The sequence below is a fragment of the Oryx dammah genome, unplaced genomic scaffold (assembly GCF_014754425.2).
Source record: "Oryx dammah isolate SB20612 unplaced genomic scaffold, SCBI_Odam_1.1 HiC_scaffold_21, whole genome shotgun sequence".
Taxonomy (NCBI): domain Eukaryota; kingdom Metazoa; phylum Chordata; class Mammalia; order Artiodactyla; family Bovidae; genus Oryx; species Oryx dammah.
Window position 1 is genome coordinate 69,036,568 of NW_024070205.1, and position 21,603 is coordinate 69,058,170.

Sequence of the window (21,603 nt, forward strand, 5' to 3'; positions counted from 1 at the left end):
AGACTTTATTTATTTTTGTGGGCTCCAAAATCACTGAAGATGGTGATTGCACCCATGAAATTAAGACACTTGCTCCTTGGAAGAAAAGCTAAGACAAACCTAGACAGTGTATTGAAAAGTAGAGGCATTACTTTGCTGACAAAGGTCTGTATAGTGAAAGCTATGGTTTTCCCAGTAGTCATGTATGGATGTTAAATTTGGACCATAAAAGGCTGAGTGCTGAAGAATTGATGCTTTTAAACTGTGGCTGTGGAGAATACTCTTGAATGCCTTGGACAGCAATGGGATCAAATAAGTCAATTCTAAAGGAAATTAATCCTGAATATTCATTGAAAAGACTGATGTTGAAGCTAAAGCTCCAGTACTTTGGCCACCTGATGCAAAGAACGAACTCATTGGAAAATACCTTGATGCTGGGAAAGTTCAAAGGCAGGAGAAGATGGTTGGATGGCCTCACCAACTCAATGGACATGAGTTTAAGCATACTCCTGGAGATAGTGAAGGACAGGGAAGCATGGTGTGCTGCATTCCATGGGGTCACATAGAGCTGAACACAACTGAGTGACTGAACAATATAGTGACTGAACTATATAGTAAGATCTCATTTTGGAGTGGAGTGTTAATTGCTCAGTTGTGTGGAATCTTTGCAATCCCATGGACTGTAGGCTGCCAGCCTCCTCTGTCCATGGAATTCTCCAGGCAGTAGTATTGGAGTGGGTTGTCATTCCCTTCTCCAGGGTATCTTCCTGACCCAGGGACTGAACCCAGGTCTTGTATTGCAGACAGGTTCTTTACTATCTGAGCCATCAGGGAAGCTCCTCAGATATGAATTGTCTATTAGTAAGATCTCAGTTTAGTATAATATAATTGTAGGTTATTTTCTCTTTTACAGATCATTCTTTTGTTTGGTCACAGGTAATCTTGCTCAAAACATTTCCAATTTATAGTCATAACTTTGCATTAAAAAATGTTGGAAGAATTCTGGTGATTTGTACTTTATAAAAAACTTTGATCTCTTTTTAATATGCCATATAAAACATGAAATTCTAATACCTTGCTTAATTAAATTTATAAATAAATCTCAATGTATTCTTAGGTATATTTGTTTGCTACCATATGGCACACAAATATAAAATGTATGTTGTTAAAATAGATTACTCTTGGTATTGAAAATATGGCAGCCTATGTGTTTTTTTTTAATACTCAATACTTTTAATAAATAAGATAGTATGTGTTGCAGATGTGTTTACACCCAGACACACACACACGTCTTTGTTTTTTGCTGATATCTTCTCTCTTCCCTATTCTTTACCCACATGTGAAGTTTTCCTTTAACTTTCAGTTACTTCATATTACCCATCATCAGGCTGTGAGCTTATTAAGGGCAAGGATGTTGTGTATTTAAACTTTACCATCAATGCCTAGCACCATATCAGGCACATAGTAGGAGATAAGTAAATACCATGTGGATTTGCACTCCTGTGTAGACTGAATGTAATACATCCTGTAAGGAGGCTTGCTTAGTATGTTTGAGGGGTAAGTGAGCAAAATGTGAGAGTCACACAAGGGAAAAATCTTATCTCTGGGTACACAGTGGTTGTGGCAGCCCATTTTTCTGAAGCAGCTTCAGTGAACATCTGCTCCCCATATCACATGTCATGGGTTCTGAGCAGCAGGGGTGGAGCAGTGGTGTTTTACCTGTACTTGCCCAGCAGGCCAGCCACTACTTTTGTCTGTTAACACACACATCAAGTCCTCTGGCCCTCTTGGAGATTCCTTGAGCTCCCTGGGATATTTCTGTAGACACTTTGTTGCCTAATTAGTAGCATTGGATTCTGTTGTTTGAAAACATGAGCACTAATCGATTATATCTCAGAATGCAGTAAAGTGATTACAACACATCTCTAGGCCACCCTAAGACTACTGCACCTTTAGTTGAAAGATGTGGAAGAGTATGGAAGAATGTATGAATGAGAGTGTGCGATTTATATTTTCACAATTTTGTGTCAAATGGGTTTTAGTTCCAAAGTACACAAATGAAGTTATTTTGATGTTGATTCAATATATTTTAATTGTAGACTATAAATAGTAATACCTCATATTGGGCTGCGTTTTCAACATTTAAATGCCTTCATATGTTATTTCATCTGATAATTTCAAAAATCCTAAAAAGAATAGGTATAACTTATGACTTTCATGCTAATCAGAAGAAAATACAAACCTAAACATAGGTGCCTCGTTCTTAATCCATGCTCTGTCTAAAGATTATTCTCTGTGTTCTTACTTAAGCTATGGTTGGTCTTAAGTATGTGGACATTATATGGCTTTGGTATCTACCCTTATTTCTCCTTTTATTTAAGGGACAGAAGTATTGAGTCTCTAAGTATTTTTGTCTTGACTGACAGGAAGCATCTATAAATTGAATTATTAACTAAATGTGTCAAGTCATCTCTACTATGCAAAGATTGCAAAAGCACTTAGGCATTATTCACATATTTAGTTTTCAGTATATTCCTTGAAAATTAAAAATATCTATTTTTAAATTTAGACCACTCTTCTTTACAGCATAATAAAAGTGATTTTTAAATCTTATTTGGGCATAAAGTCTCAAAAAAAAAATCCCTTGAATTTATTTACCACTAACAGTGTCTTTGAGAGATTATAATATAACATAAAAGCTTCACTAAGAAAATCTGCACTTATTGTTACAGAATCATAATAATGTTACAACTCTGGGAATAGAATTCTGTGCTTACCTGCGCAATATGCCATTTCCTGATAGTTTACCAAGAGCTTTTCAGAAATTCTAAGTTCTAATTTTACAGAAATTGTTTCTGTAACTTATGAATATACTGCAGAAACAAATGAAAATATAAGAAAAAGCATATGTGAGAAAATATCAGATTCTAGTAATACTTAATGCTCTTGTATCTATTCATAAAGGGAAAAGGGGTTTTTATGACTAGTCCAGGTACTATTTGGAAAACCTACCACAGTCACTCTTTATTTCTCAAGGTTCCACATACAAATTTTCAGGTTTGATCTGAGTGATGCTATTTTCAGAAAATCTGGTGATACTGATATCATGCATATCGATTTCTGGATCATGCTTCTGAATAACTGGTTTCTCAGTTTAGTGAGGGACATTCAGAAGCACATTAATATTCTCATGTCACTAAGATGTGAGTGATGCATTATCACGGTAATTTCACAAATGATATCCTGGAGTGTTCAAAAGTTAATGCCATCCAGACAGTAATTAATTACATCCAAAAGGTTGTGAAATATTTAACTTGATTAGAAAGTACATTAAAAAATATATTTACTTCTGGGAAACCATATGGAAACATATACCATTTATTAACAAAACCTAGAATCAGACTTCTTGAATTGACCTCATGTTAAACAATTTTGAAGAAATCTGCAAACAGTACTATTGAATTTTTACCATTGATGTAACTTTAATCCTTTCCAGAGACTAGTTGAATCTTTTAATGGATAACATAAGAATTTTTATATTAACACATGGTATTATAGGACATAGATGATATAGAAGGCTTGATTTACTCATGAATTCTGCTTAGATTATGCTGTCATTTGGATAATTCAGAGAATTGAGGGGGAGGTTGATGGTACATTGCAAATTTAATTTTTGAAATGTTTTATTTCATATCGCTTTAAAAGAACTGAATATAAGGGCTTATCATATGACAGAAATTAAAGCTCTAAATGCAGAGGGAGAGAAGCATTGCAAAGATATTACTGCAACTATATTGGCCATTTTATTGTAGAGTAGTCTTTTATCACTCTGTATTATTAAAATATCATACTCCTAATTAGATTAATTATTTAGAGCAAAGCAATACCCAAACAAACAAACAGTGTTCACTGGCTCACAATCTGGTACTCTGGCACAGGGGTGATAATGTGGGTAATTGATTACTCTATACAGAAACAAATAAACAGATCCATTTGATGAGGTGGTATCTTTCAGGTAGATGAATCTGAGTAGAACACTGCTCGTGTTCTCAGGATCATCATAAACTCTGTTTCCTTGTTCCCCTCTTCTTCACCCTGCATGCACCCATGCATGCATGCATGCTAAGTTGCTTAAGTTGTGTTAAGACTGTGAAACCCTGTGGACTGTAGCCTTCCAGGCTCCTCTGTCCCTGAGATTCTCCAGACAAGAATACTGGAGTGGATTGCCATGCGCTCCTCCCGGAGATCTTCCCAACCCAGGGATCAAACCCTCATCTCTTATGTCTCCTGTACTGGGAGGCGGGTTTGTGTTTTTTTTTTTTTTTTTAACTTTTAGTCCCACCTGGAAAGCCCCTTCCTCACCCTATTACATACCTAAAACACATCCACATATTTTACATGGTTCACTGATGTCTAAAAATTAATCATTAAATACGTGTGAGTCTCTTTGGGTAGAAGCTTTATTTTTTCTTACTAAGTGGGTATTATTGGTAAAAAGTAGCACTTTTTTTTTTCTCTCAGGCTTTTTCCTATGCTTTCATGAGGGTATTAAAAACTCATGAGATGATGTGATGCAGGAGGATTTCTGAGGAGGGGACACATGTTCCTGGAAGTATCAGTTTGAAGGATTTGGTGCTGAGGAAGAAAAAAGTGAAGCGGGAAAATAGTAGGTGATAAAGAAATGATTCACGAGTCTGTCTAGGACTGTCTGGTTGTGGGAAGGAGAATGTCTGTGTTGTTTTTACTGTAGAGTGAATGAGAACATCCAACTGAACATGCATTTCAAACAGTATTTAGACTCACATTGCTTAATGAAACAGGGCTATGAGGACTATAAAAAAATAGTTAAGAGAAAAGAAATAAATAAGCAAAAAGGAGACCATGTAGGAAAATAAGCAAATTAGGTACATTGTATTTTAAAAATATCATTAGCAAATCTCATTATCTTACATACTGGCCATCAGAAGAAGTTGTAAAAGCATATAAAAACAGAATTAAGATGGAAAATATGACAGTACTAACAAGAAACTTTTCCCAAATAAGCGGTCAAGTTTTTTATTCAGTCCTTTTTGTTCCTCATACTACTTGTACACCCTTTCCAAACTTGAGCCAGTGAAAAAAGAAGTAATAATCAATGTAGCTAAGAACTTTTGACTCCTTCAGGCATTTTAAGAAAAACTTCTGACTCAGTGATATATTCTAAAGAGAATCTAAACCACAGCCTTGGCTTCTGTTTTTATACTGACTTTTAATGAATTCATTGTAAATCCATAAGGATGCTGAGACCCAATTATATTTGTTAAAGAAAAGTGTTAGCTAAATAATTCATTGCTATTCACCTATACTTTCTCTTTTTCAATTCTTAAATCTTATCTAACCTTTGAACATATTCTTTCTGATTTCATTAACTTTTAACTTTCCTGTTATTTTTAGGTGGTGCTTTAGTTGCTTCCCTGTGATAGTTCTCTGAGTGCAGGAAACATGTGTTCAAAGATGAATGTTCAGTGTGTAGCTTAAAATTTATCACATGTGATGAATTATTTTAGAATTAAGATAATTAAAAATAGCATGTTAGTAGAGAAAACTAGGCCTAGGTCAATCGAGAAACTTTTTTTTCTTTAAATTAATATCTCTTGATCATTCAAATTAGTTACTTGAGTAGAGACTTAAATAAAACCCACCAGACTGGTGGACAGGTGAACAGACAAATACTATGAATCCTCAGAGAAGCCAAGTGTCCTTACTTAGTTTTAACTTAGATCAGTTACTTAGATTTTCTTTAATCTCTTTTGAGCCATTCAATCATTTTTTAGTGATTATTTGTTACATGCTCTTTCTTGTTAGGTTGCTGAATTTAAAATGAAAACATGAAACATGAACATACTTGAAAAATACAGTAATAATGCTGCATCTCTGTTTTTGGATGTTATTCATATTTCTCTTTCAATTTTAATTATTGATATAAGGTTATATTCTACCTGTTCTTAAAATAGAAGAATATGTGGAAGCTGCAGTTTTCAGGTCCTAATTACCTGTAAGAATGTAGTAAGGAGTGCAAGCAAGCAATGATACCAAATAAGCAATTCTACAACTTTTGCAAGTGTGATTAACATGTGGCAAGAATATATGTGTTTAAAGCTGACCGTGTCATCTTCTTTCCTCAAGCCTATTTGCTGTGATTATTTTTAATGTCACTTGAAATTCACTTGGCTCACTATTCTACTAGCTCAGGAATAAGTTTTAAAATGTTTCATAAAGTTTCTTACTTTAGATCTGTCAGGAATATGTGCTAATTAGATTTGTGTTTGGGAAAAAGGTAGCAGAAAATGTTACAAGGCATCACAAAATAGTGTACATTTACTCCTTGAAAAGCAACACAATTTGAAATATTAGATAATGATCTATTGGCACAAAAAAGTAAAGACACCCTCAAAAATGACCATTTTATGGCTAAACTGATGGCTTTTAGAAGAGCAGATTCATCTTGTTGTTAGGTTAGGAGTGTGAATTATTCTTCCCAAGTCAGTTTTTGTCTCAGAATGTTGCATGTGGCTGATTTCAAGTTTATATATAGCCCTGGGCTGAAAGTTAAACCCCAAGGATTGTGACTTAAAATTTAAAGAGAACTGACATTTATTTTTTAAGAGACTCACATACTAATATCCATGAGAACAAAACTTCTTAAATTACAGGATCATCAAATTGATTTTTTGAATGTAACTTATGTATAAATCATTTTGAAAATCAAAATGGGGACCTTATTCTAAAGGAAATAAAGTAATCCTTATTTTATATGATGATTTTAGAAATCCAGTTAGATTTTTAAAATATTTGTTACATAATATGTACAGGCTGGGTATGCAAAGAGTTGACTCATTGGAAAAGACTCTGATGCTGGGAGGGATTGGGGTCAGGAGGAGAAGGGGACGACTGAGGATGAGATGGCTGGATGGCATCACCGACTTGATGTATGTGAGTGTGAGTGAACTCCGGGAGTTGGTGATGGACAGGGGTGCCTGGCATGCTGCAGTTCATGGGGTCGCAAAGAGTTGGACACGACTGAGTGACTGAACTGACTGACTGAAGGCATTAAGAAGAGTTAGCAAGAACACACAAAAGAACTTTAGAGGAAAGAACTTCATGACTCAGATAATCTCGATGGTGTGACCACTCACCTAGAGCCAGACATCCTGGAATGTGAAGACAAGGGGGCCTTAGTAAGCATCACTATGAACAAAACTAGTGGAGGTGATGGAATTGCAGTTGAGCTATTTCAAATCCTAAAAGATGATGCTGTGAAACTGCTTAATATGCCAGCAAATTTGGAAGACTCAGAAGTGGCCACAGGACTGGAAAAGGTCAGTTTTCTTCCAATTCCAAAGAAAGGCAAAGCCAAAGAATGTTCAAATTACCACACAATTGTACTCATCTCACATGCTAGTAAAGTAATGCTCAAAATTATCTTAATCCCAGCTTCAACAGTATGTGAACCATGAAATTCCAGATGTTCAAGCTGAGTTTAGAAAAGGCAGAGGAACCAAAGATCAATTTGCTCATTTCTACTGGATCATCAAAAAAGCAAAAGAGTTCCAGAAAAACATCTACTTCTGCTTTATTGACTATGTCAAAGCCTTTGTGTGGATCACAATAAACTGTGGAAAATTCTTTAAGAGATGGGAATACCAGATCACCTGACCTGCCTCCTGAGAAATCTGTAAGCAAGTCAGGAAGCAATAGTTAGAACTGGACATGGAACAACAGACTGGTTCCAAATCGGGAAAGGAGTACATCAAGGCTGTATATTGTCACCCTGCTTATTTAACTTATATGCAGAGTAAATCATGAGAAACACTGGGCTGGAGGAAGCACAAGCTGGAATCAAGATTGTTGGGAGAAATACCAATAACCTCAGATATGCAGATGACACCACCCTTATGACAGAAAGTGAAGAAGAACTAAAGAACCTCTTGATGAAAGCAAAAGAGGAGAGTGGAAAAGTTGGCTTAAAGCTCAACATTCAGAAAACTAAGATCATGGCATCCAGTCCCATCACTTCATGGTAAATAGATGGGGAAACAATGGAAACAGTGAGAGACTTTATTTTGGGGGCTCCAAAACCACTGCAGATGGTGACTGGAGCCATGAAATTAAGAGACAGCTGCTCCTTGGAAGAAAATGTATGACCAACCTAGACAGTGTATTAGAAACAGAGACATTACTTTGTCAACCAAGGTCTGTTTGGTCAAAACTATGGTTTCTCCAGTAGTCATGTATGGATGTGAGTGTTGGGAGTATAAAGAAAGCTGAGTGCCGAAGAATTAATGCTATTAAACTGTGGTGTTGGAAAAGACTCTTGAGAGTGTCTTGAACTGCAAGGAAATCCAACCAGTCCATCCTAAAGGAAATCAGTCCTGAATATTCACTGGAAGTACTGATGCTGAAGCTGAAACTCCAGTACTTTGGCCACCTGATGTCAATAATTGACTCATTTGAAAAGACCCTGATCCTGGGAAAGATTGAAGCTGAGAGAGTAGGGGACAACAGAGGATGAGATGGTTGGATGGCATCACTGGCTCAAAGGACATGAATTTGGGTAAACTCCAGGATTTGGTGAACACAGGGAGGCCTGGCGTGCTGTAGTCCATGGGGTCGCAAAGAGTTGGACACAACTGTGCTACTGAACTGAACGGTCTAGTGGTTTCCCCTACTTTATTTAATTTATTTCTGAATTCTGCCAAAATCTGTGCCACAGTCAGCTCCTGGTCTTGTTTTTGCTGACTGTATAGAGCTTCTCCATCTTCGGCTACAAATAATATAATCAATCCAATTTTGTATTGACATCTTGTGATGTTCATGTGCAGATTTGTCTTTTGTGTTGTTGAAAGAGAGGGTTTGCTATCAGCAGTGTGTCCTCTTGGCAAAACTCTGTTAGCTTTTACTCTGCTTCATTTTGTGCTCCAAGGCCAAACTTGCAGGTTACTCCAGGTATCTTTTGACTTCTTACTTTTGTATTCTTGTCCCTTGTGAGGAAAAGAACTTCTTTTTTTGGTGTTAACTCTAGAAGAGCTTCTAGGTTTTCATAGAATTGTTCAACTTCACTTCCTCAGCATTAGTGGTTAGGGCATAAACTTGGATTACTGTAATTTTGAATGGTTTGCCTTGGAAATGAACAGAGATCATTCTGTTGTTTTTGAGACTGCACCCAAAAATACAGTTTGGACTCTTTTGTTGACCTTGTTTTCTCAGGGATTCTTGCCCACAGTTGTTGATATAATAGTCATCTAAATTAAATTTGCCCATTCCTATCCATTTTAGTTTACCAATTCCTAAATTGTTGAAGTTCACTCTTGCCATTTCCTGTTTGACCACTTCTAATTTGCCTTGATTCATGGACCTAACATTCCAACATTCCAGGTTCTTATTCAGTCTTGTTCTTTACAGCATTGGAGTTTATTTTCACCACCACACACATCCACAGCTGGGCATCATTTTGACTTTGGCTCGACCTCTTCATTCCTTCTGGAGCTATTTCTCTAGTAGCATATTGGAGATCTACTGACCTGTGGGGTTCATCTTTCAGTGTCATATTTTTTGCCTTTTCATCGTGACTGCCCTGGTGGCTCAGACGGTAAAGTGTCTGTCTACAATGTGGGGGACCTGGGTCTGATCCCTGGGTTGGGAAGATCCACTGGAGAAGGAAATGGCAATCCACTCCAGGACTATTGCCTGGAAAATCCCATGGACAGAGGAGCCTGGTAGGCTACAGTCCATGGGGTCACAAAGAGTCAGACACGACTGAGCGATGTTCTTTCCTTCCTTCCTTCCTTCCATACTCTTCATGGCGTTCTCAAGGCAAGAATGCTGAAGAGGTTTGCCCTTCCCTACTTCAGAGGACCATGTTTTGACAGAACTCTCCACCATGACCCCTGTGTCATAGGTGGCTCTACACCGCATGTCTCGTAGTTTCATTAAGTTACACCAAGTTGTGATCCACTTGATTGTTTTGGTTCATTTTCTGTGACTGTGGTTTTCATTTTGTCTGCTCTCTGGTGGATGAGGATATGAGCCTTGCACAAGCTTCTTGCACCAAGCATCTTGCTCTGGTGGGCAAGGCCATGCTCAGTAAATCATTAATTCAGTTTTCTGCTGATGGGTGGGGCTGTGTTCCCTCCTTGTAGTTTGACCTGAGGCCAAACTATGGTAGGGCTAGTAGTGACCTCCTCCCAAAGAACTTATGCCAGCATGCTGCACCTCCCAGGACTGCTGACATCAGTGTCCCCAGCCCCACTGCAAGCCACTGCTGACCCAACTAGAAATTAGGAAAAATATTTTAAAGTAAATTAAAAGGATGATGAAAGATACACAAAGTTATAGGAAAAAGTTTCCTTAGGCGATTTTATTCAAGCTGTGATATGAAAGATTAGAAATAAGACCATAGAAATGAACATTCCCAAAGACAGAATGTGTGTACGAGCCTTGAGAATCTGGAACAAAGTAAGGGTGATGGACAGATAAGACTGAGGAATGACCAGAGATGGAGTTTTAAAGTCTTGGCTGTGACCCTGATAGTTACAGACCCTAATATACAATTACCTTCCATGTTAAATATCTCCCTTCAGATCTTCCATGGGCCCCTTACAACCAAAATATTGAAAGCAAAACTGAATATTGCCATGCTCCTCCTCCTTTATTCTTTATATCTGTAAATACAACCAGGATATACCCTGATGTTTAAGTCCAAATCATTACTGCAACTTCTCTCTGTCATAGGCCGTGAGGTTTACTCCATTCTTTTTCTTTAACATCTCTGGACTAAGTTCTCTACTCCCCAACCTCCACCCTACCTCCCCTCCCCCTTTTATCCCAGGCACTTGGAATGCTACAATTTCTTAACTATTCTTTGGTTGCTTTCTGGAAGACACAACAACCCCCTAGTGAAAATCTGGTTGAAATATACAGACTGATGATACCACAGGCATGCCAATAGGACACTAAAAGAGTTTTACCCACTTAATGAGTCTTCTATGCTGAGAAACCCAGGTTTCAAGATGGGTACAAAAATGGCTTCAGGGAGCAGGGGGAGGAGATTGATGGGAGTTTGTCATCCTTGAGGGGTGGGGCTGGGGAAATGGTTCCATACAAGAGTTTAAAAGTTTGCTTTGCTGGTTTCTACTTCTTGCTCACACCAAGGCAGCAGATGTGAACTTTCTCCTCAGCTTGCCCACTTGTGAGATAAACAGGGGTCTTAAGGTTGTTGGTGGTTGAACATCAGAATTAGAGTCAAACTTTTTATTACATAGGTCCTCATGACTCAGTATTGAGCTCCTAAATTTACTCCTGTGTATCATTCTAAGGTACTCTTCTAAAATTTAGATTATTTCATATTTTTTTGTTTGAGTATAACTCCATTCCTGATAAGGCACATGAGTATAACTCCATTTCCTGATGATGGGAAAGATTGAAGGCAGGAGGAGAAGGGGATAACAGTGGATGAGATGGTTGGATGGTATCACTGACTCAGTGGACATGAGTTTGAGCAAGCTCCAGGAGATGGTAATGGACAGGGAAGCCTAGTATGCTGCAGTCCATGGGGTCACAAAGAGTCGGACATTACTGAGTGACTGAACTGAACTGATAACTCCATTGCCATATATGAAATTCCGAGTTTCTTAAAGTGGCATATAAGGTCCATCATTCTGGTGTTCTGCTCACACTTTCAAATTTTCTCTCACTATTTCTACCTTCAATTTCAATTCAATTTCAGTCTGAATTTGGCAATAAGGAGTTCATGATCTGAGTCACAGTCAGCTCCTGTCTTGTTTTTGTTGACTGTATAGAGCTTCTCCATCTTTGGCTGCAAAGAATATAAACAATTTGATTTTGGTATCAACCATCTGGTGATTTCCATGTGTAGAGTCTTTTCTCGTGTTGTTGGAAGAGGGTGTTTGCTATGACCAGTGCATTTTCTTGGCAAAACTCTATTAGTCTTTGCCCTGCTTCATTCTGTATTCCAAGGCCAAATTTGCCTGATACTCCAGGTGTTTCTTGACTTCCTACTTTTGCATTCCAGTCCCCTATAATGAAAAGGACATTTTTTGGGTGTTAGTTTTAAAAGGTCTTGTAGGTCTTCATAGAACTGTTCAACTTCAGCTTCTTCAGCGTTACTGGTTGGGGCATAGACTTGGATAACTGTGATATTGAATGGTTTGCCTTGGAAACAAACAGAGATCATTCTGTTGTTTTTGAGATTGCATCCAAGTACTGCATTTTGGACTCTTTTGTTTACCATGATGGCTACTCCATTTCTTCTAAGGGATTCCTGCCCGAAGTAGTAGATATAATGGTCATCTGAGTTAAATTCACCCATGCCAGTCCATTTTAGTTCGCTGATTCCTAGAATGTCGATGTTCACACTTGCCATCTCCTGTTTGACCACTTCCAATTTGCCTTGATTCATGGACCTGACATTCCAGGTTCCTATGCAATATTGCTCTTTACAGCATTGGACCTTGCTTCTATCACCAATCATATCCACAACTGGGTATTGTTTTTGCTTTGGCTCCATGCCTTCATTCTTTCTGGAGTTATTTCTCCACTGATCTCCAGTAGCATATTGGGCACCTACTGACCTGGGGAGTTCCTCTTTCAGTATCCTATCATTTTGCCTTTTCATACTGTTCATGGGGTTCTCAAGGCAAGAATACTGAAGTGGTTTGCCATTCCCTTCTCCAGTGGACCATATTGTGTCACTGAAGAAAGTAGGGAAAACCACTAGACCATTCAGGTATAACCTAAATCAACTCCCTTATGATTATACAGTGGAAGTGAGAAATAGATTTAAGGGACTAGATCTGATAGATAGAGTGCCTGATGAACTATGGACGGAGGTTCATGACATTGTACAGGAGACAGGGATCAATACCATCCCCATGGAAAAGAAATGTAAAAAAGCAAAATGGGTGTCTGAGGAGGCCTTACAAATAGCTGTGAAAAGAAGAGAAGCGAAAAACAAAGGAGAAAAGGAAAGATATAAGCATCTGAATGCAGAGTTCCAAAGAATAGCAAGAAGAGATAAGAAAGCCTTCTTCAGCAATCATTGCAAAGAAATAGAGGAAAAGAACAGAATGGGAAAGACTAGAGATCTCTTCAAGAAAATTAGAGATACCAAGGGAACATTTCATGCAAAGATGAGTTCGATAAAGAACAGAAATGGTATGGACCTTAATTAAGAAGAGGTGGCAAGAATACACAGAAGAACTGTACAAAAAAGATCTTCACAACCAAAATAATCACGATGGTGTGATCACTCACCTAGAGCCAGACATCCTGGAATGTGAAGCCAAGTGGGCCTTAGAAAGTATGACTTCGAACAAATCTAGTGGAGGTGATGGAATTCCAGTTGAGCAATTTCAAATCCTGAAAGATGATGCTGTAAAAGTGCTGCACTCAATTTGCCAGCAAATTTGGAAAACTCAGCAGTGGCCACAGAACTGGAAAAGGTCAGTTTTCACTCAAATCCCAAAGAAAGGCAATGCAAAAGAATGCTCAAACTACCACACAATTGCACTCATCTCACACGCTAGTAAAGTAATGCTCAAAATTCTCAAAGCCAGGCTTCAGCAACATGTGAACCATGAACTTCCAGATGTTCAGGCTGGTTTTAGAGAAGGCAGAGGAACCAGAGATCAAATTGCCAACATCTGCTGGATCATGGAAACAGCAAGAGAGTTCCAGAAAAACATCTATTTCTGCATTATTGACTATGCCAAAGCCTTTGACTGTGTGGATCACAATAAAATGTGGAAAATTCTGAAAGAGATGGGAATACCAGACCACCAGACCTGCCCCTTGAGAAATCTGTATGCAGGTCAGGAAGCAACAGTTAGAACTGGACATGGAACAACAGACTGGTTCCAAATAGGAAAAGGAGTACATGAAGGCTGTATGTTGTCACTCTGCTTATTTAACTTATATGCAGAGTACATCATGAGAAACGCTGGACTGGAAGAAGCACAAGCTGGAATCAAGATTACTGGGAGAAATATCAATAACCTCAGATATGCAGATGACATCACCCTTACGGCAGAAAGTGAAGAGAAACTAAAAAGCCTCTTGATGAAAGTGAAAGAGGAGAGTGAAAGTGTTGGCTTAAAGCTCAACATTCAGAAAACGAAGATCATGCATGGCATCCGGTCCCATCACTTCATGGGAAATAGATGGGGAAATAGTGGAAACAGTCAGACTTTATTTTGGGGGGCTCCAAAATCACTGCAGATGGTGATTGCAGCTATGAAAGTAAAAGACACTTACTCCTTGGAAGAAAAGTTATGACCAACCTAGATAGCATATTCAAAAGCAGAGACATTACTTTGCCGACTAAGGTCCGTGTAGTCATGGCTATGGTTTTTCCAGTAGTCATGTATGGATGTGAGAGTTGGACTGTGAAGAAGGCTGAGCGCCAAAGAATTGATGCTTTTGAACTGTGGTGTTGGAGAAGACTCTTGAGAGTCCCTTGACTGCAAGGAGATCCAACCAGTCCATTCTGAAGATCAGCCCTGGGATTTCTTTGGAGGGAATGATGCTGAAGCTGAAACTCCAGTACTTTGGCCACCTCATGCGAAGAGTTGACTCATTGGAAAAGACTCTGATGCTGGGAGGGATTGGGGCCAGGAGGAGAAGGGGACCGCAAAGGATGAGATGGCTGGATGACATCTCTGACTCGATGGACGTTAGTCTTAGTGAACTATGGAAGTTGGTGATGGACAGGGAGGCCTGGCGTGCTGCAGTTCATGGGGTTGCAAAGAGTCAGACATGAGTGATCAACTGAACTGAACTGATTTCTACTTTTAGGCTCTTTTTTCCAGCCACACTGGATTCACTGAAGGATCATAATGTGCCTAATTTCAAACTTCTGGATTTCTGTGGGTATTCTTACCAATGTCTGAAGGACTATTCTCTGTTTTGGTCCCATAAACTATTTCAATTTTTAGTTTCAGGTTTATTGAGGTATAATTTATGTGAAAATTTCACCCTTTAAAATCTTTTACGTTTGTTTTTTTAATTGGAGTATAATTGCTTTACAGAGTTGTTTTAGTTTCTGCTATAGAGCATTGTCATATGTATACACAGACCCCCTCCCTCTGGAACGCTCCTCCCCCAACCCCAATCCCACCCCTCTATGTCATCACAGGGCACCGAGCTGAACTCCCATAGTCATAAAAGGTGTGGTCCATATATACAGTGGAATATTACTCAGGCAGACAAAGGAAAGAAATGTCACCCTTTTTAAATGTATAGCTCGGTGAAGTGTGACAAATGTATAGAGTGATACTATAATCAAAATATAGAAAGTTTCACCCACAACAAGTTGTCCTTTTATGCCACTTTGCAGTCACAATGCACCCTGTTGCCATTTCCAGTCTGTACCGATCTAATTTATGTCCTTGTAATTTTGCCTTTTCCATGATGTCTTATGAGTGGAATTATAAGTTTGGTAATGCTTTATTTATAACATTTCCACTTAGTTTAATGTTTTTGAATTATACTCAATAATTATCTTCCACATATTTTAATATATTCAACAGTTTGTTCCTTTTTATTACTGAATAAATGTTATGGTATAGATACACTGTAATGTGTTTATGGACTGACCATAGACATATGTGTTTTTTCCAGTTTAAGGCAATTATTAAATAAATTTTCTGTAAATATTTTGAAATAGACCTTTATGTGTGGATATAAATTTTCATTTTTTAAGATAAATATATAGGAACAAGATTGCACATTTTACAGTGAGAATAGATTTAATTTTTTTAAAAAGTACATAACTTTTCAATATGGTTGTACCATTTTGAATTCTTACCTGATATGTATGAAGTGTTCACTGGCTCAAATCCTTATATTGATATTTTTAGCCGTTAAAAATATCCATTCTAGTAGGCAGATAGTACATCTTACTGCATTTTTATTTTTATTTATTTTATTTTATTACTGCATTTTAAAAATAACTAATGACGATGCATATCTTTTTGTATGCTTATTTGCCATTAATATATCTTATTCTTTGATGTACCTCTTCATATGTTTCTGACCATTATTTTAATTGGGTTGAGGATCTTATTATTGAATTGGATTGTCAGAGTTTTTTATGTTCTTAGAAAGATCCTTTGGCTCAGATATGTGTGAGTCTGATAACTTTTGTTTCTCCTGTTCACTTGGCTTCAGTGGTCCTTTGCCTGGATCTGCTGCCCCCACAGCATTAGAAAGCTTTTAATTTTATTCCTCCACAGGAGGCAGTGGCTTTTTCTCTGGGGCCCCAGAATGTGGGTTTTCCTGGCTTTCTCTTAGTGACTTATTGTTTTTGCATGGTATGTAAGAAGGACCTATGAAATGTCGGGGAGTTTGTGTTTTTGTAGATATAGAGGGAGGGGGGCGCTCTTCGTATTGTTGTTTCTCCTGTCTTTCTCAGAATCATCAGTGGAGCACCTGGAGAAAGCTGGAGAATGAGTTCAAACACCTCATATATCTGGGCTCCTGAGAATTCTCAACCGTCGCTCCAGCCTAAACTCGGCATCTATAAATTTTTTAACAGTTAATTTTTTTCTTTTACTGTGATACCATGGTGGCTGCTTCTTTCTTGCTGACCAAAGACTTGTGGGTAGAAGAAAGGTGAGCAGAGTAGGTTATGTTGCTCAGAAAATTCTATAGTTGAGGGTGGATAGGAAGAGATGATAAGGGGAAATATGGGTTGTTTCTCTCTCTATAGACATCTTGATGTGTATTCTTAGTATAATTCCAACAGAAGACTAGGACTGCTAGAAAGGTCTTTGTATAATTCTGAACTCTTATTTTACTCAGGTAAATTCAGTATTTAAATTCTAAATCAAAAGTTTATTAAAAATTTATTCACAGTTTACTTGAAGTTCACATTTAAACTCTAACACCTCAAAGTGAAGGAAAATAAAATGCCTAGTGCAACACTTTGTTCTGTTGACAACTCAGGAATTCAGTTGTTACTGCACTAACCAAATAAACTTATACTAAAAATTGAATTTATGTATTATATCTATATTGCATCATATACATTAAGTTTATAATCAGTAAACAACATATATATACAATTAAAGATATAAATTCATTAAAATGATATATTGGGTTAATTTTTCACTAAAGTCTACTAGGAATATGTATATTCTAAATGCTGAATCAAAATTATTTAAAAATTCATTGATGGTTCATCTCCTCTCTTTTCTCATGATGCGTGGTTTTGAATCTCTTTGAGTTTCAAGAGTTCAGACTACCATTAAAATGTGTCATAATTTTGAATAGGTGTAAGGGATTTCTTTTCCAAATTATCAGCCTCCTATTAGAAGTCAATCTCAAGTATATTTAGCTTCTGTCCACACAGATCTGTTCCTTGTTTACAAAGGTGTAAAAACCAAAGAGGATGTATTAAAAATAGGTAGGAAAGCCTGATTGCATGTAAGAGTCAACACACTTCACCTGGATGAGAACATAGAGCATATTAATAATTTGCTTCTTATTAAAAAAGATAAGAGTCGAAGCATCTCTATGATACTGTAAACTTAAAAGGTTAGTTATCAGGACTATTGTGAAAATCTCCTCTAATTCCAACAGCTCTCTTCTTCTTCCAGGATCTCTTTCCTCCTTTATGGATGGAACGCATGGGAGCATATGAGCACTGGGCAGCTCTAGTTTCATGTTACAAAGCCTTCTCCACTCATCCCAGTTTTCCCCATCTTGACTTTGATTGGATTCCTAGACTATAACCCCCTTTGTTTCTTCAAGAAAGTGTCAGTGGTGATCAAATAATGATCATATTTATCTAAGCCAGGCCAGATTTTAATTGTCTACAATAGCACACAACTATTCAGCTTTACTGAAAGCTTGGGGGATAATTTAAAAATCATGACTTAGAAGGAGATGATTTGTTTAGACTCTATATTATGTATAAGACTAATTGAGACAAAAAGTGTGTTAAACATTCCGTAGATTGTACCCCTCATACCCCTTAAGTCTCATTTCTCCCCAGTTTTTTATCTCACCTGATAGGGGCAAAAACCCTCTCTTTGGCTTGAGGCTTTGTGCTAGGATCCATTTTATTTCCTCTTCCAGCAGCTAGTATTATGTGTCTTAAGGTCAGAATGGCTCCGTTTACCCTGCGCTGTGATGTGGGAGGTTGTGTGAGTGAGGATTGGCAGCAGCTGGACTGTCCACAGTGAGGTGTAGCACTCCGTGACCAAAAGTGCATTCCAGGGTGGGCTTTGTTATGCCAAGTTCAATTCCCTTCAACACCTGCGATACAATGACTGTGAGGCAGAGAGTAAACGTTCTTCCTGATTCAAATGGAACCAGTTTAACTACGCAAACCCACAGGTCCATGAACACAGCTGCCCCTCCCCACCACCAGTCTCACATACGAATACACACATCTCGAAACTAATCGTCCACCAGTTTACCATCTTGATCAGTAGGTTTTACTTGGGATATGCTTAACAGATGGTGGGCAAAATAATCTTATATAATATGACAGACATTTAAATTTTACTAGGTATATGTCCAGTATGCAGTATTCTTCCAGCTTTGTTACTATATCACTGACATGTAACATTGGGTAAGTTTAACATGTACAATGTGATGCTTTACTATACATATATACTGTAAAATAATTATCACAATAAGGCACTTGGGGTCTTCAATTTACGTGTATCATCCTCCACCCGAATTACTGCCGTGTTTCTCATCTAATCAAGAGTCTGTTCTCCACTCTCATGTTCCAGTACTAATGAAACACAGGGAAGCAGCCAGGGAGAAGCCTTGCTCAGGCATCTTGTGGTGTGTTTATGTGGTCTGGGCATCAAGACATATACCCTTTCGCAGGAGAAAAATTCTCAGCCATGAACTCAGGCACTCAACAGGCTCTGGTGCAGATTTGTAGATCCAGTGGTATGGAAAATAGGGGTAATACAAGTGGAAGAAGAGATTATAAATAGATCAGATTTGTGTCTCAAATCCAGTAATTCCTCTATGTTAAGTTTCTGTCAAGACCAACCAAAATTTTAAAGTAAAATGTTCTTAGGAGTGTAAGGCTACCATATCTTTAATAATATAATTATGTCCAAGCAAATGTAAATGTACAGCTTATTAATCAGCTACATTCTTCTCATTTAAAAATGTTTGCATTTAAGAAATTGCATTATTACTTTAACTTCATTTTTTTTTAATTTAAGCTTTTTAAATGGCATAAATTTTTTTTCTATTTATATTTATGGTCATCTACTTATTGTAAGTGCTACCAGTTTCCCTTAATGTAGTAATATGTAATTTGTCTTAAAAATAAATTTGCTCAAATATAAAAATTTTATTTAAATAAAAACACTAAATAATAATATAGACAAGTAAAGATGTGACCCAAAAGCATAAAGGTTGTTTGATACCAACTTGAAAAGCAATGGCTTTACTGGGAGAAAGGTTTAAGGACTTAAAAGACTTTAAAGGTTTAAAGACTGCAAGACAGTCTGAGTAGAATTCTAAGCACAGTTGAAAGAGCACATTAACAGGTCCTGCAGGCCAGGCCACTACTATGCTTCCAGACTTCTCATTTCAGAGGTGTCCACCCACTGAGGTCTACACAAGTCTGCAAAGTTACAGTATAATTGCTTCTTGATATCTGTGTCACATATCGTTTTTAGCCATGGTATTTTCAAACTATTCTTTCCAGCAGTGTTGGAGAAAAAGTCATTGGATACATTGTTCATTTTATGTGAAAAAGTTTCCATTTTAGAGTAGGAAGAGTGATCTTTGAAACTAAACAGCTGTGGGTTCGAAATTCAAAATTTAGTTTTATATCAACTGTGAGGAAACTTGGGCAAGATTCTAAAACTTTCTGTGCTTTTCTGTGCTTCTGTCTAAAATTAGAATAGTAATTCCACAGTAAGTTAAGAATATTAAATGAGAATATATATGCATGTGTATGTATGGGATACACATATATATGGCATCCTGACTTTGTTAACATGAAGAACCGAGTGCTTGTTGATATGTTATGATCATTTTATGGAAATGGTCTTAAAATGCAGCTCATAGAAAGCAGGAATTTCCTCTTGTTTTGTTAAGAAGAGAGTCAAATGGAGTAATCATTAAGTTTCTGTCAGTATGGAAATGTTGACCTTGCCACTTTCAAAGTTGAGCATGAGCTAGGAAAATGAAAAGCATGATAGAAATCCTTGCCAGAGAAATCATATGTGGAAAATTCATTGCTTTCAAGTTGGTGGATTTGCCGGGGGTGGGGGGGCGGAGTGTGGTGCGGGGTGGGGGGGTGGCATTGCCTACGGCACATCTCTCAGCCAAAGCTCTAAATGTGTTATGGGAAGTGAGGGTGTCCAGTAACTTGATGGTGGTGGGGTGGAGTCAGAAAGGATGATGACCGCTCTCTATATGGGACACTGGGAGGAAGGTACAGGTGTGTCTTTTATCAACTTGAGTTTAGTAATACAGCAGCAGTGTTCAGGTGGATCAGACTGAGATGGTTTTCCTGCTTTGCTGTGACCAGCACAGGTTGACAGGATATGGACAGTTTTCCTGTGCAACATTAAGCAGTTACGGAGAACTGGAGTCAGGATAGAGGCTGCCTCTCTTGCTTGACTTGGTGACTAGAGGCCTATGCTATGCATTATGAACTCTGCTGTGGTCTTATGTCACATCTCTAAGGGTACCTAGTGTGACCATAATGCCTTAACTGTCACTATTTATCGGGTGAGACAAGGATAACCTTTGACTGGCCATTGAGATTCTGGAAAACACTCAAGAATTCAAAACTCACTCTTTCCCATCACTTGAAGTTATGTAAATGGCACTCCTCCCATACACTCAGATGCTGTGTCTAAGGAGGTAAAGGAGGGAGGTGAGTCAGAAACACTGAGTAGAAGCAAAAATCAAAGACACTTCTTTTTGTTAAACAAAGTCTTTAAAATAGGACTGAGAAAAAGTTGAACTTTAAATTGGCTGACTCACAACACAGATGACTTAAGTGTGAAGATACTGATATAGTATTAATCGGCAAGCTTAAGTTTCTTCATTTCTAAAGGTAGAGAGTTGTGAGGAAAAGATGATTGGATCAGTTATGGAAAAAATACAGAACTACATTTTCTTTGCAAATCTGAATGATAGTGTGATTAAATTTTGACCACACCTGACATATATCAAAGTGCTAGAGTTCTAACAATAAAATATTAATTTCCTTTACCCTATACCATGCTTAAAGAAACAAATGGAGATATTCTAATAAGAGTTTAATTTGTCCACTCTGTAATTCATTAAGTCACACCTCATATATATATTCTATTTATAGAGTTTTTAAGTGCATAAAGTTAAGATTTTATAAACTGGACACTGATAATAAAATGAGTCTTAATGGTTCCTCTGTAGATTTCTAATGTCAATGGACCTTTCACAGTGCCAAGCAATCCCATCATGTTTCTTTCTTTCTTTCTTTTTTTCTGTCTTGGGAAAAGTTTAACTCCTTCCTGGGGAAATGAGGCTGAGAGGATCTGAAGTCTCCATCATAATCTCTTATCCCCATAGAGAGAGCAAAGCTGAGAATGG